The 12,746-nt window shown below is 31.2% G+C and overlaps 1 protein-coding gene across 1 annotated transcript in view; it reads right to left on the bottom strand.

Annotated features, from left to right (window-relative positions):
* Positions 1–12,746, bottom strand: part of LOC146532596 (uncharacterized) — a 44,297-nt gene that overhangs the window by 14,814 nt on the left and 16,737 nt on the right. The window contains exon 2 of the mRNA XM_085196542.1: positions 5,690–5,819. The gene's annotated coding sequence lies outside the window, so the exon portion shown is untranslated. The remainder of the gene's footprint in view (positions 1–5,689; positions 5,820–12,746) is intronic.

The following is a 12,746-nucleotide window of genomic DNA, read 5'->3' as shown; positions in this document are numbered from 1 at the left end:
TAATTATTTTAACAATATATAAATTTGAGTACGAGCTATATGACAGACCATGCATGAAGAGTAAAATTTTATTGTCTTTATATATGTAGATTTTTGCGATATATTTAACTAGACCGTAGTGGCTCAGTGGCACCGCGCGTGACTATAAATGTGGTGGTGGTGGGTCCGATTCCCATTCGGAAAATGAATATATTTTATGTTCGTGAAAGTGGCAAGCGGAGTATCGTAACACTAGGTTACCTCTGCGTATTCTGCTTTACGCGGAAAAAAATATTTAATATTTATAAATATTTTTATACATATTTTAAAATGGTAGAGATCTTTTAAGCTACATCAGTAAAATCAACCATTACAAATTGATTGATTATATTTTTTACAAAATAATCGCTTAACTAGTATAATAAGAAAATATGGAAAAAAAAACAGTTAAGTTGCATATAGACCAAGTAAAACGTCCGCAAAGCAAGGGCAATGATCTAAAGGTTGCGGCCTACTTGTGTGCTATTATCAGCGAATTAAGTTTGAGCTGGTAACTTGGGACCGTTAGGGCACATTCTGTTAAGGACATCTGGAGTCTAATAGAGACATTTAATAGCGGGCGTTGCGCAACGAACGCACTCAACCCGCTTTTACCGCCAGTTCGGTTATATGGAACGTTTTCATTACGTAAAATTATATCAAAAATTATATTAATGTAGAAACTTTAAAAATATTTTTTTTCAACATCACGCTGGCAGGCAGAGCAAGCTTAGTGTTAAAACTCTGGCTACCCACTTTCTGCTGAGTTTTGAAGGCATTGCGTGTTGAGTGGCAATACTCATTGCCGCGCATTTGTTGTGGGAATCGAACCCATAACCTGCAACGCTTGCACACTTTTGCGGCACGACAGGCCTAAATATTAGATAATCCAAAAGTAAAACGTGCGTTTGTCTAACAGCTATAAGCATTAACATTAAAAACACATGTCTACATACAATATGTGATGATGGTACTTAAACAAATGTGAAAAGTAAAAATGTGGCCATTAAATTGGTTAAACGTTGTTCGAGCGTAATAAATCTGCATTTGGACCGACAACTGGCGTGTACTTATGCAAGGCAACGCAACTTTTACTTTCGTCGTAATGTCTAGAATAAAAACTATGTTTACATTGGTTGCGCGTATTTTTAACGTGTTTATTTATAGTCAATGGAAGACGTTGGATATTCTAAGTTACTGTTTTGTAATAGTCAATTTATACTCCATAGATGCTCCCGCTCGATCCCGCGATCAGCTTCCCGCTGTATCCCGCAAGGAGAGAGAGCCCAGTGTTAAAACACCCACTTTTCGCCGAATTCTAAAGGTAATGCATGTTGAGTTTCGGTATTCAACGCCTCTGCCTCGACACCAGAGCAGAGAAACAACAATATTAAATATTTTATTTCCTCGAGTGGGAATCGAACCCAAAACTTGTTGCATTTATGCCCCTGTGTCATGACTGACCAGTCGCTACTGCATAGATTCTTAACATTACAATATATGACATGCACATCGTGACCGCTCTAAGACATGTGAAGTGGAGCAAAGATAGGCATTTGAAGTGTTGATCTTATACGTAATACGGCCAGTAGCCCTGAATGTCACAGTGCATAATTAACGAGGACTAACATGAGTGAATCATGACACGAGTTTCTAAGCATGAAGGAATCTTTTAATATAAATATTTGTTAAAATATATGTATGTTTTTGTAACCTTTTTTACAGAATAAACTTGATTAATAAAGTTTTTATTAGGTTTATTCGTTCGTTCGTCGGAATTCGAGATAGTGCATGTTGATTTCCGTCACTTAGCAGGATAAATAGAATTAGAATCAAATCTAAGCGACCAATGAAAACTTATAACTGAGGAATTCATGTACTAATTGCGTTACTAATTTTCATTTACAGTTTTTGGAAACAGTCTCTTAAGATGCTTGACGACGAGTTTTTATTATGTAATTAATAAAAAAACCATCGGTACAATAATGTTTTGATAATTCGACGCTTATTTGTAAATTTTTAGGCCTTTGGATACAGAGAAAAAAAAAATATTATAGTATTTAAATCGTAGAAAACAAAAAATTAAAAACATGACTTTACCATAACAATAACATTTACTTAATTTATAATTACTGTTTAGGCACCTGTGTAATGTTTGTAAATCTAAAGTTAAAACAATTTTGAGGAGACTATTACAATAAGTTAAGAATATGAATAGAGATGTACAAATCAATTATATAATAAATTCCTCACTAATTCTTTATGCAACAAATATGAATAGTTTAAAAGCAATTTATCCTTGACATTTTGTACCTGTACTCGTATAGTTTCAAATGACAGGAGACCTCTAAGATTTTAAATGGGCATGTACGATTTTATTTTTTATATACTGATTCATAATTTACCAAATATGCATCACGGGCATGGAGAATAGGTTTATGTCTTAAATATAAATATTCAACCCTGAATTGAAAATCATCATGGGGACGGGGCATCCCCGGGGGATGAGGTACTAATGAACTAGAATGGTGTCAATGTCACACGGCCATGAAAGAAAGGTAAATAGTCTTTCGCTTTTCCTGGAAAAGTAATTTTTATGTTAAATCTGTATAGACGTAGGTTTGCGATATAATTATTAGATTGTAAATAAGTCAATTCGAATATGTTTTGTAAGTAAGCCAGACTAGCTTTTTACAATGTTATTGTAATGTGAACTTATACGTATATATCTATCCTTACGAAGTATCCATATTAAAAGTCTATGATATTATATATATTCTGTATTTTATTTCACTTTAATGGGACTGCTGTATATTAAGTTTACTTGTCTATTCTTACAAAATGTGCGCCAAATATGGAAACAAGTGTCCTATTATGTATAAATACATTATTTTATTACTTTATTTGGCTTAACCCAGAAACTGGCTACGTTCATTACTTCTTTGCAATAAATCTTAAAGAATTTCGTAATTTTAATTATTAATGTTCAATTAGTCTCTAAGTACACATTGCTTTGTAAAAATGTTGTTTTGATATTTAACAATAGTTTAAAATATTTAAAATTAGTCATTTATTTGTATTTTCTCAAGTGTGTTTAAAATTAATTTATAATTTATTTAAGTTATTAACAAATGTTTGTAATTAAGTATTATCTTGTTATCTACGATTGTCTATTTTTTTCATAGAAACTTCGAAAGATAATACGTTTCTATACCGTTATGACTTCTGTATTGTGTCATTCTTTGTATATAAGTAAAGTACTGTAAACTATTTAATTCCACTACTTTTTAATACATACTTACTTAATTCCATTACTTTTTAATACATTTTTTTACCAATTTTTCTTTATTATTTACATTTTTACTTAAGCGTTACTTTCTTAGACTGTATTTTTATTTTAATACCTGATTTCGGGTTAATACTACGGGGAACATAAGTTGACACTCGTGTGGACTTTTGAACCATTGTTAGTGTAAATGTATCCGTAGTAATGCTTTTTGTCAATAATTTTTTATTTATTTATATACCAAACTTCAATTTTTTTATAATATTTTTTAAATATATAAAATACTTACCCGATATAGAGGAAACATTCTCTGCCACAAAAAATACATATAGCAAGCAAGCGACGGTCCATATAACTATAGAACTTTTGAAATGACAAACTGGATGCTTAAGATTTGCAGGCGAGAGATTTGGAAGGTTCACATGAGAAGTGAGTTAAAAACCTACTCTATATAAAATGTTATAATTATTGACTAATACTTAATTTGAAGTAAAAAATATCATTCTTATCCTCGTCCTTTACAAGGAATTAAATTGTTTCTGAAAATAATATGATCATCCAATATTGTGACTTAATGCTGACCTTCGTTTTTTATTGATTAAAAGAAATAAATACATAAAATTATTTATTTTATAGTATAGCAATGACAAATCGAATTCTGCTAACAAATAATAATTTGGCATAAATAGCTTTTTATTGCATTGAAGTTAATGTTAATTTGATTAATCATTCGTTATGCAAACTAACTTGAATTGCTTTCATAGATACATAATATGTATAAGTATTACTAAATATGACATATTGTATGGACGTATTCAATGAAGCGGAGAGAATCAAAGACATTACGGCGTCAAATATTATTAGGCACTATTCAGTAGTGTATAGACACTTGTATAGACCAGAGTAGGCGCCATATTGCACATATGATTTGAAATATCTGATTTGAATATCAACATTACCACGTCATTAGCGGTCATTCGTTACACTGTGACCCATGATTGATGAGGAGAGGATATCGCAATCACTTGCAATAGACTTGTGCTGATGCCGATATATGCTTGTAGTTCAGACTAGGTGCCGGTTAAAGATGTCACTGGAAAGTTAGATGCTATGACTTTGTTTAAAAACTGGTCAAGGGCGAGTCGGACTCCTCCAGCGAGGTTTCCGTACCGATTTCAGGATTATAGTTCAACGGGGAATACAAGTTATAAAAGTTGACTAACCAAATATTTTTTATCTGTAATTTAAACAAAAACTTCCATTTTTCGATTTTTTCTTAAGTTTTACAGTTATAAGTCTACGGGAAACATCCTTTTGATTACGCGGAGAATAAAGTCGACAACCTTTTTTTACTTTTCGAGGTACGGAACCCTAAAAATAAAATCAAAATAGGTAATCGTACAAACGATAACTGACCTTGTATCCTACCTAAAATCTTAGTATTTTAAAACATCCGTAAAGTTTTGAGCTTATTAAATGTTGCAAAATATTTATCGCACGTTAAAAACTTTAGTGATTTTGTGGCGATGCGACAACAAGTTTTAATTAAAACCCGCCAGCAAAGGGTCATATTTTAAAAGATTACAGAACGTATTGCCTCTTATCAAGCTTTGTCTTATGTTGCTAATTTTAGTTCTGGCACATTGAACTCTCGATGTACCTATATAAAGACCAGAGCTTACAAAATTAATTATATATTTTATTTTTTTAGAGTTGCCGTCCGTCCGTCTTTCTGTCTCTCTGTCCGTCACCAGGCTGTTTCTCATGAACCATGATAGTTAGACAATTGAAATTTTCATAGATGATGTATTTCTGTTGACGTTATAACAACAAATACTAAAAAGCATAATAAAATTAATATTTATCGGGGCTCCAGGCTCCAGTTTTATAGATAATTATACGGCACCCTTCATGCGTCCGACTCGCACTTGGCGGGTTTTTAATTTTAGTTCACCAGATTTCCTAGTCTAGAAGTCTATTGCAGCACACCTAATGAGTCGTTTTGTGACCGAAGACTTTATAATTGGCGAGCGTTGCAGTCACATAAAAACGTGACAAGCGGTGAATTCGCAAGCGCGGGTCGGTGCGCCGCCGCCGGTACACTCTCGCTGTAATATCAATTTGTTCGTCGGCCTTGGCACAAAAGCCTGCTAGTTTCTCTCCACTAAATGGGGGCGCTGCTTTTTATTACTTAATTAATATAATTCGGGAAGTGCTTATTACCGGATATGGATTAATATTTGTTTTAAAAGTGAAACATAATAAATTAAAACGTAATTATATATGAATATAAATGGGATTTCGATTTATTATTGCATATTTTTTATCTAAGGCTGCTGTATTATAACTTTCTTAGGTATATGTTTAAAAGTGAATTGAACTTACCTCAATATAACAGATAGCGTGTACCAAATGTCAGCTAGTCGGTACTATGTGGCGAGTCCCGCATTGCTCCGGCGGTGTGATACCTCATACTTTGCATATATTTGCTTCGACACATCTAGCTGATCATGATCTGAAAGGAAAAAAGAATATGAAAATTGCACACTGTTACTTAATTTTGTTGGGATATATTTAAGTATATTTTAAGTCACTTTAATTGAATATGCATATTTATGCAATTAACATAAAAAAACAAAGATTTTTGAGGATAAATCACCTCTAATAATAATTTTACTTATATTAGGACATATTTGGACGACAAAGTAAAATAACATACATTTAATATTATTACTACACAAATACTAGCTTTAACTTTTACTTATAAACATTTTCGACATTACTATTGTTAAAAATAACAAAGTGACCTATTACGTGTCTCTTGACCTTTGATTGATCATTTTATAGGAATAAAGATAGTCCAATGAGCACTAACATTAATACTGTGTCCGGATGTCATCACATTGTTACGTAGTCTTCCACTTGCCAAGTAAATTTTCAATAGTTGTATACATAGAACATGTATTAGAATTTATTTCTTGCTGTAAAAAGCTATATGTAAGCAATATGCACCTAAATATACTATGTTTGTATGTAATAAAAGATCTATTTGACGCCTTTGCTGAATGATATTTACAAATGTATTTTTCTTTATTAATTGAAGACAATTTACGATATCGATGTTTAAATGGATTTTACTTCTAGTAGCATAAACACAAATTTGGAAACCTGGTTAAGACACTCCGACATTCACACTTAATGGGAACATCAAGACACTTTTCTTCTCCACTTTTTGGCAGATTTTCGATGCATTGCTTTTAATTGGTGTTGCCTCGTTACCATTATCTCAAGTCGGAATTGAACAATCAATCTGTCGCGTTTAAAGACTTCTAATATATAGATATTGTTTTAAAAATGGCAAAATAATTAATATTAGTAAAAAAGTAAATAATATCGAATATTCATTTACAGTCCCTTGCAGCATAAAAAAAGCTTCTAAGTTAATGCAATCAAAAGATATGAGCAATAATGAATCGTTTTTGCTATATTTATTATGATATTCGCCGCGTAATCAAAAACTATAGGTTACTTCCCGTGGACTTACAGTTATGAAATTTGACACGACGTGAGAAATTAATGAAAGTCAAGGATTTTTTTCCTATGAAATATCTATAAGGTAAAAATTTATACGTATTTCATAGAAAAAATAATTATTTCCGATTTTTCTTTTATTTAAGGCTACACACTACAAATACTTTTATTGAATAAGAAACAACCTTATTTATCAATTGAAATCCAAGTACGACATCAATGAAACTATTTAAATATATTTTGGTGAATGTTATAGTTGATAAGTCAAATGCCATACGACCGGTTTCGTTTAACATCGGCTGCGCCTCCTAAAAGGCATCCGAGATGATATAATTGGCGAAGCATTCGTTGTTGACAAATCACGTGCTTGGCAATAGTGTGTCAAAAAATTATAAGCAAATGTCAAAAGTCTACAAATAATAAAATATTAAATTCAAGTACCTACATAGGTACATTTTTGCACACTGTATCCCGCATGTAGCAGAGTAGGAAGAGAGGTATAGTGTTAAGACATTCCATTTCTTACTCTCCGCCGAATTCTGGAGGCATTGCGTTGAGTGTATGTTCAAATTCAAACTCAAAATATTATTCAAATAGGCAATTATTATAAGCACTTTTGAATCGTCGAATGAACATATGAATAAAAAGCCACCACCGGTTCGGAAGGCAGTTCTGCTGAGAAGAGCCGGCAAGAAACTCAACAGTTGCTCTTTTCAAAATCAATGGTACAATCTATTACATTAGCTGGCAGCTATCCTGCATTACATTTAATAGACATTAATTCCATACATGTTTATCCTCTAAATATTCTTAAACAGTGTAATAAGCTTTACTTGTTAGAACTTTTTTTTAAAGATATTTTAAATTTTGGAAGTGGCAACGTATATGCTTGTAAACATGAATGAGAGTAGAGTTAAGTGGTGGAACTCAACGCCGCGCTTTGCCTCGACACTAGAACTCGAAAAATAATAACATTAAATATTTAATTCCCTCGAGTGGGTATCAAACTTACACCTTGTCACGTTTACAGTCACACTTTTGTGCTCATGTACGAGTGGCCTCATAGTTACAGTACATGTAATATTAAAAAAGAAAACGTGAACATAATATTAAAAGCTGGTTACTCAAAAGCTGTCTATACATATGGACATGATTAATCTAATAATCTTAATTGATCGAGATCTCGGTCGTGACTGTAGGAGGTAGCGTTTTAAAAGGCGTTTCGTATTAAAATAATGAAACCAGAGGTGCAAATAGTTGAAACGAAAGCGTACTTAAGTTATTTCGACAAGTAGGCTGCATAAAAAACAGTGTCCCAAGGCGCGCTCCGGGGTCGCGTCGTGCACGCCCGCTTCGACCTCGCCGATGGAATAACTAATAACAATAGAATAACTCCTCACTCATAAGGAATTTATTTCATTCTTAGTGCTACCGTGATAAAATAAATTATCAAAATAGCCCTAATAGCTTTTTAACTTATTAATCTAAAACAGTAATATATAAAGTAATGCTTTATATTAACCTATATTTTATTTTACCAACTCTACTTATTCTCAGGAAAAATATTTTACTTAAATTATAAGACTAGAATATTCAAAAGTGTTCTAAATTACTATAGTTCATGCAAATTCTATTGCAAGTGGATAGAAATGACATCCTGTTTTATAATTAGTTACGTATATTATTTGATCAAATATAACGATTATAACTTGAAATATAACGTAAAACTGCAAATTGCTATTCAAATAGGATAATTATTTCTTGTGCAACCAGTAAATATTTTGTGTTGTGTTAATGGATATTTAAGTACAGACGCTACTTCTGTTTCCCTCTATTTTTCAATTGCCTTGTTATGGCAAGGCCAATTGTAACATGAAAAATTAACTATTATATTATATCTAAATACGTGGTTATGCATTAAACAATTATATTACATATTAGCGAAACGAATCGTTATAATTTCGAAACTAAGACAGACCTTGAAGGCGTTACCTACTACACAAACGAAACAATTTTTATCCTGTAGTTTATACGTAGGTTCCGTGTCACACGGCCAACAATGCCTTACAAATCTCACAATTATCTTTCTTTTAATTGATATATGAAATACTTGAATAAATGTTTGTACGTGCTATTTAAAGGATAAAGTTACAATCATACTGTATTGTTATAATTATATACTTTATATAAAATAGGTCTTCCTATTTCTAAAAGAATGAGAACAAAAATGACATAGCTATAGAAATTATGGTTTAATATAATTAAAAATAAGAATATTTTGCCTAATGTTTGACATCTTGCGGGTGAGTGGAGGAAACTGAGCCTCGTACTTGGCGATATCTTACTACTAGCTTTATCTACCAAGGCCAGGCCCCGGTCTGACAGACAAAGCTAACAATAATTCATTCTGTTTTGTAGGGATCGAACCTGCAACCTTCGCGTTCAGACACTATCGCACTGTGTCACAATGATTTTATATTTTTACTAAGCACATCATCAAAAGTCATCACTCTAATTTTTTTAGTCCGTCAATTTTTTATAGAATTGGAGATTGTGGACCAAATTTGAATTTTGAAAACAAAAGCTACCTTTACGTAACTACTTTGAACTTGCAGAACGATGCATTATACAAACCACTCCCATGACATGTCCATGCACCACGACTACGTTCACTAACAAGATATAAACTCCAAAAAAAGCTAAAAATGTAATAATATATCATTATATCTCGAGTTACGATCGTATCGTATGTACGACATACTTGAAATACCAAAACAAGTAAACAGGGCACGCGTATCCATAAATAGTGTTCTTAATTGTTGAACTAGACACTGCGCGTACAATGGTGGTCGTGGGAACCTCGATGGCATTTACGCGGCTTCGGTGTCGCATCTTTGTTACCTAACGTACGCGTAAGCGACGGTAAGGCGGCGCGCGCGCAGACTGCCAAAATATTTATTTTATTTTATATGCTTTCAATATTGGACTTGTGTTGAAATTTCAAAGATTTCTATTTGTGCTCGCTTTAGTGGAAGAACTGATTTTATTTTGACGATAAAAACATTTGTTGTTATTTTTTTTTATGTTTATTATTTGACTATTGAACGAATAATATAAATATTATTTTTATTATATTGTAGTATAGATATAAAAAACTTGAGGCAATTTTTAAAGATTAAAAAAAAGCCTTTTGCAAAAATTGGAAATAAAATAATATGCATTTTTATTTCACTTTTTTTTCAGAAAAGTATTCTGGAAAAAAAATAGTGTGAATAAACAATTTCAATACTTGAATAAATTTACATAAGTATTTAATAGAGTTTCAAGAAGTTCAGTACGGCTTCAATGTTTTTATAATGTGGATGAGCTTATTTTATAAGTAACAGAAAGGGTTCTTCATTTTCGTTTAGAACTAAATTAAAAACAATAGAATAGATTAAAGTTTCAAATCATAACACCCATAAAACAATAAGGTTACGTATTCAAATATTGAAATAAGATAAAGTTTGTTCAACGATTAGGCAATATATGTATTTATAATGTGAATTATGTATAGCAGTCCATAAAACATCTCGTAAGAGCCATTCAAGAACCTGTTACAACTTATAAATGTGATCCTTATTTGAAAGAGATATTTCTCTTATATGAATTTGACGATGTTGACGTATTTTTATGGACTTGTGGTGTACGTATTTTATTTTGGAAATGGAAAGTTATATGAATATTTGCGAAAATGTCGACTTTCATTTTTGAAGTAAATATTGTAAGTAGAGCAGTTAATTAAAGTTATATATCACCAGTACAAAGTACTAACAAATTTAATTTTATTAATTATTTTAATGTTTTCAAGAGTTTTCAGCATAAAGTACTAAATAGAAATTATTTTTGCGTAAGTTACAAGTAAGTTAAGTTAGTATATAAATTTGCTATGGCTATGTGAGAATTTAACAGCTCCACAAAGGTCCGTAATCCTAGTCGTCCGCAGTATTTAATACTTCACAGTTCACGGTGAAGTCTGGTCGTTATGTAGTAAATTAATGTAAATTTTAATAACCTTTTAAACGCAGGCAGCGCAGGTAGCTAATCAAAGTAATCTTTTTATCGCTTAATTGACTGTAAAGGTCATTGTGAGATCTTTATGTTAAAATAACATATCCAATCGATAAAAATCCATCTTTATGTTAAAATAATATATTATATTATACATCGGAAATGATAAATTATGTTTTTTTTTATTAGCTGCTATATTTTTTGTGTATTATTCTACCACTGTCTCCTAATTATTTGTTATAGTAAGAGCAGGCTTATAGTAAGAATAAATCTCCACATAAATATATTAAAAATTTTCCTGCATTTCTCAAAAAACTTATATATACGATTATTTCATTTGTATACTGATTGATTGAAAAAAAACCGAATCTGTTTTCGTTGAATATTTTAAAACGTCTCTATAACGAAAAAAAGAAAAAAAATATTTAACAACGTTTTAAATTTTTTTGAGCTACCCTTTTTGCAATATTACACCGGTATGGCCCTTTTTGTGAGTATAATATATTTTATATAGATTGACTTCTCGGCAGTTATATATAAATTAAAAACTATAGACAAAATTAAACAGACAAATAGAAATTCTGAAGATAATAAAATATATCAAAATAAAAAATATACCGACAAAATACCGACATACATAATATTATTAACAATACCAAGTTAGTTAGAGTTTTAAATTAATATCAATTAATATTGGAAAACGACATTGACGATAACGATATACATTTTAGTTTCTTTTTGTGTATGAATTTTTCAATCTGTAAAAACTGTATCGAATCGCATAATTTAAATCGCTATATTAGTAATTTGGCGCACTATTTCATTATGTATAGACATTCAATGAATTGGGACAACCTGTCGTTTTTCATATTCAAGCCCATTTGTAATAATATAAATATTATGAAAGTAGGTTTTAATAGAAATTGAAATTTATTTTACAAATAAAATTTAGTAACTTTCGATTATTGCTAAGCCTAATTTTTGTTTTTTACTTCTATGCTGAGTAAGTTCTTAGTAATTCATATACCCCAATTTTTCAGTACTTTAAACTTTTCAAACGCAATCGTAACTCTAACGTAAGTTACATTAAGTTTTAATAGTATTATAAAATCCGTATTACGTCCACGCAATGTCGATTCTCATAATTATTATTGGCTTAAAAGTTGCTTCATCGAAATACGTTCCGTAACAGACAAGACGCGAAATACTAGGTTAATCGAGTTTAATATGATCTAGTCTAATATATAGTACCTAAAACGACGTGAAGCGTTTTAGATGGCCTAATAGTCATATTTCAATGACCTAAATTTTAGTAATGTACTAGATTTCCATATCCAAGCATTTGCATTGGAGGTATAGGATTAAATATTTATAGCAGCAGGTAGGTAGGTATGATAAGTATTAATAAATAATTGATATAAGTACACGCGTTTTTGTGTATATATATATGTAAATGTATTGATTTTCCAAAAATCTAACTTAAAACATAATAAAATACTTTTTAAAGCTTTTCAATACCGTTTTCAATACATTATTATTGTTATTGTTTCCCTTGGTCTTCATTAAAAGCTGTAGGATTTATTTCATAATTTTTAGGGTCATAAAAGATTTTGCTTATTTAATAACTTTCTAATATTTTAGCGGCTTGGCTGAATAAAGGATGATTAAATCAATTTTAATCATACCTGATTAGCTTACAGGCAGAGGTTATGGGTTCGACTCCCACCTGAGGAAATTAAATATTTACTATTTTCATTATCACGCTCGGGTACTGAGGCTAAGCGCCGCATTGAGTTCTGCCACTCAATACGGAATGCCTCTAGAATTCAGCGTAAAGGAGGAATGGAGTGTCTTAACATTA

The sequence above is a fragment of the Heliconius melpomene genome, chromosome 13 (assembly GCF_056956725.1).
Source record: "Heliconius melpomene rosina isolate 202511_hmr_F chromosome 13, ASM5695672v1, whole genome shotgun sequence".
Taxonomy (NCBI): Eukaryota; Metazoa; Arthropoda; class Insecta; order Lepidoptera; family Nymphalidae; genus Heliconius; species Heliconius melpomene.
This window is presented reverse-complemented; position numbering and strand designations above follow the sequence as displayed.